The sequence below is a fragment of the Pteropus alecto genome, unplaced genomic scaffold (assembly GCF_000325575.1).
Source record: "Pteropus alecto unplaced genomic scaffold, ASM32557v1 scaffold587, whole genome shotgun sequence".
NCBI lineage: Eukaryota > Metazoa > Chordata > Mammalia > Chiroptera > Pteropodidae > Pteropus > Pteropus alecto.
In genome coordinates this window covers 758,994-763,438 of record NW_006439816.1, presented here as the reverse complement: position 1 = coordinate 763,438, position 4,445 = coordinate 758,994, and the positions used below count along the sequence as shown (strand labels likewise).

General features: G+C 59.5%; 1 pseudogene; it reads right to left on the bottom strand.

The window, feature by feature from the left end:
* Nucleotides 1-3,880: 3,880 nt before the first annotated feature.
* On the bottom strand, nucleotides 3,881-3,999 carry LOC112484012 (annotated as a pseudogene).
* Nucleotides 4,000-4,445: the final 446 nt, after the last annotated feature.

The window sequence follows — 4,445 nt, the reverse complement described above, 5'->3', positions numbered from 1 at the left end:
TTTTCCATGATAAGGATGGGACGATGGAAGTGTGGGCCAAAGCATCCCTGGGCACGCTGTATGTGGGTGGTTCTGAATTAAACATGAGGATACAGAGAGGAATGAGACATAGTTTGTACCCCAAGGAGCCCGATGTGTCAGTGAGTGCTTCTCAAACTTCTGACCCAAGTCCCCGCAGATGACTGAACATTCCCTTCAATAAGCCCCAGGGCCTGGGAAGCCTGTGCATTTGCCGCAAGTGAGACATTGCTCGGAAGTTTGTAATTTTGGCTCACAATGGACGTGAACTGAGTGTGTAATGCCAGAGCTCCCATAAATATCTGCGCATATATATATGTGCAGATATATATGGGCATAGATATGAATATATATATATGAATATATATGCACGTATATATATATGGTTGTTTTTAGAAGAAAAGGCTGTCTCGCCCCCAGGTCTTTAGGGAAGGCAGGCCGTTCCAAGCACATCTGCCTTCCCGGAGGGGGGACACAAGGGATCCCAGAGCCACAATTCCACATAGTCCCAGCTCATCCAAGAGGCCCCGGGGCTCTTTCCTGAGGCCTCTGCTCCTTCCTGCTTTCTCAATTTGAAATGAAACTTCTGGACTAGAGCAGACACGTCCTCAACTGCAACTTTCTGCCTGGGATGGTCGTGGGGGTCCGTGGATACTCATGCAAAATTAAGTAAACTAAGTCTCAGAGGGGTGATCACACAGCTAATAAGTGACAGAATCAGAGTGTGGACACAGGGGGTCCCAGAGCCACAACTCAACCTGGTCCCTTCTCATCCAAGAGGCCCAGTGGCTGCTTCCTGAGGCCTCTGTTCCTTCCTGCTTTTTCAATGTGATATCAGACCTCTGGATTGGAGCAGACACCTCCCTCTCCTTCCCCTTTCTGCCTGGGCTGCTCATCATGGTTCCTGTACACTCATTCAAAATTCAGAAAACTGATTCTCATACAGGTGATCACACAGCTAATAAGTGACAGAGTCAGATACAGACCAACAGGTGTCTGAAGTTTCCCAAACTGACCTCTTTCTACCAGGTGAAGGATGCCATTTTGGCTTCTTCCTCGACAAGGATGGAGGGGCACATGGGACGATGGAAGGGCGGGCCAAAGCATCCCTGGGCACACTGTCTGTGGGTGGCCCTGAAGTTGCATGAGGATTACAGAGAGGAATTAGACATATTTTCTGCCCCAAGGAGCTCAATGGGACCCTGAGTGCTTGTCAAAATTATGTACCCAACTACCCGTGGAAGATTGAACATTCCCCACAAAGCCCCAGGGCCTGGGAAGCCTGTGCATGTGCCCAAGTGAGAAACTTCTTGGACACCGGCCACCGCACCAGACAACGCTTTGCCCCGAGACCTCGCCCTCCGCCCAGCGCCCTCCGTCCTTTGGGCTCAGCTCCTCGGTGCCCAGAAAAGGAAGGGCCCGGAGCAGAGGGACGTAACAGCCCAAGGCTGGCCGCAGGAGAGCAGGTGGAGACGGGCGGTGGCTCGGGGCGCACGGACGTTCCTGCATCCCTTGGGTCGGTCGCCTGCCCCGGGTGCTGGAGGTAGCGAGCGGGCAGGGCCCGGGGGCGTCCAGGGGCACCTTGGCTGGAGGGCGGCAAAAGGAGGGGGCGGCAAAAGGGTACGGCACCCGGTATTCCCAGGCGGTCTCCCATGCGAGTTCTAAGAAGCCCCATCCTGCTTAGCTTCCGAGATCGGGCGCGTTCAGGGTGGTGTGGCCGTATACGGGAGAGGCTGTCGCCTGCCGCCCCAAGAGCTCGAGCCCGGCCTCTCGGGCGCCGGAGACGCCCGCGCCTGCACCTCACTCCTGCAGGGGTGCGGGGCTTCCGCCGGCGAGGCGGCGGCGATCGAGCGCCAGCCGCGCTAAGGCATCGCGCGTGGGCCTTGGCCGGTTCGCGGCGGCGCCGGAGGTCCGGGCGGGCGCTCTCGAAACCCGGGCCTCCCCAGTCTTGGCTGCTCGGCAGGACCCCGGTCCGGGCGTGGCCCGCCATGCTCTCGGCCACCGGCGCACCTAGGCACCTGCGGCCCGGCTATGTCCGGGCTCCGGCCCTGACCCAGGCGCACTCCTCCCCTGCAATCCCCGCCGAGCCGTGCCCGACCTGCCCAAACACACACGGAGCCCCCGGCCACACCCCGAGCCATCGCTTGGGACGGATGCAGCCCTCGCCCTGCACCGGGACCAGGGACCCGCCCCGTCCGCTACCTCTCGCCTTCACATCGACTCTCTGCATCGAGACAGACAGACTGACAGACAGACAGGGAGAGCTGAGAGCCAGACGGACAGAGAAACCCAGAGACAGAGGGAGTGACAGGGAGGGAAGGAGAAAGGAGGACACCGGTCGCCACGGCGGGAGGCCCAGTGACAGCCACGAAGGACGGGGGGACGGGAACGGGGTCGCTGGGGAACGGGACGGCCGCGCGAGCTACCTGGGGTCAGACACACAGAGAGAGATGCTGAGGAGGAAAGGGACAGAGGCCGAGAGACGAGAGAGGCGACCCCGCGCGCGACAGAGGCGAGCCCGTGCCCGCCACGCAGAGAGCCGGACGGGCCCCGCAGACGAGCGCACCGACGCGCAGAGCCGGACCCCGACTGTGACCCCGAAACCCTGCGCCGCCCTGAAGAGGCCGCTTCCCCAGCAGAGGGCGGTCGTTCCGGGGCTGGGCTCGGGCGGGGAGGCGGCTCGTGTCGCGCCGGGGCCCCGGGACAGGCCCGGCCGCCGGGGCTTCAGGGAGTCTCGTTCTGCTCCGAATCCCGCCTGGGGTCCCGCCGCGGAAAGGGAGACGCACGGGCTCCCCGGAGTGTGAGTGTCTGAGTGTGTGTGAGTATGAGTGTGTGAGTGTGAGTGTGTTTGTGTGAGTGTGTGAGTGTGTGCGTGTGTGAGTGTGCGAGTGTGAGTGTGTGTTTGTGTGAGTGTGTGAGTATGCGAGTGTGTGTGAGTGTGAGTGTGTGCGTGTGTGTGCGAGTGTGAGTGTGTGTGAGTATGTGTGGTTGTGAGTGTGTGTGAGTGAGTGAGTGTGTGGTTGTGAGTGACTGTGAGTGTGAGTGTGTGCGTGTGTGTGCGAGTGTGAGTGTTTGTGTGCGTGTGTGTGTGTGAGAGTGTGTGTGAGAGTGTTTGTGTGAGTGAGTGGGTGTGTGAGTTTGTGTTAGTGTGTGTGAGTGGGTGTGTGTGTGAGTGTAAGTATGAGACTGAGTGTGAGTGTGTGTGTTTGTGTGCGCGTGTGTGAGTTTGTGTGTGAGCGTGTTTGTGTGAGTGTGTGTTTGTGTGTGTGCGTTTGTGTACGTGTGTGTGCGAGTGTGAGAGTGTGAGTATATGTGAGAGTGTGAGTGTGTGCGTGCGTGTGTGGCCGCTCACTGCGGGCCTGTGCCGAGTGAGGGGACTCTCGCCGCGCACGCGCGCGTCCTCGTGCGTCTCAGCCTCTCCCACGCGGCTGGCTGGTCCCGCTTCCCGTCCCGGCTGTGCGCGGCGGCCTTGCGCCTGGCCAGAGGGCACCTGGCTGTCCGGTGAGAAGGGCGGGGAGAAGCGTGCGGCGCGAGACTTGAGGCCTCGCGTGCGGCGGGGTGGGTGACGGTGGCCGGTCCCGTGTCGCGGGGATTGCGTGCGCACTCCCAGCGTGTGTCACAGACGGCGGTCCTTGGGGCTCGGCCCCGCGGAGCCCAGGAAGGGAAGGGCCCGGAGTGGAGGGAGGTAACGGCCCAGGGCTGGCTGCGGGAGAGCAGGTGGAACCCGGTGGTGGCGCGGGACGCAAGGACGTTCCTGCAGCCCTCGCGCTCGGTCGCCTGCCCGGGACTCGAGAGAGCGAGCAGGGCTCGGAGGCATGCAGGGACACCCTGGCTTGAAGGCCGCAAAGGTGGGGGCGGCGGAAGCCTACAGCACCCGGTGTTCGCAGGCGGTCTCCCATGCGAGTACTAAGCAGGCCCGACCCTGCTTAGCTTCCGAGACCAGATGAGATCGCGCGCGTTGAGGTTGCTATGGCCTTAGACGGGAGAGGCCGTCGCCTGCCGCCTCCAGAGCTCGAGCCCGGCCTCCCGGGCGCCGGAGACGTCTGCTCCTGCACCTGCGCTGCAGCAGAAAATAAATTTTTATGTTGACATACACAGGGGTGCTGTTTTGAAATGCATACGATAGCAGCAATAACTGTTCATGAGATGCACCGCCGTGTCATTCCCAAAATGCCCACCAGATGGCAATAGAGTGTACAGTTTTATGATGACATAGATCCTATGTGGCCACCGTATGGCAGTAGAGAATGAATATTCATGAACACTCATGTGTTATTAATAAAATATACACTTGATGGCAGCAGAAAATTAATTTTTATGATCATCTACACTCTGTTATTCTCAAAATGCCCACAGGATTGCAGCAGGAAAAATAATTTATGAATACACTGGCATTTTCACAATACCCACGAGATGGCAGCAGAAAA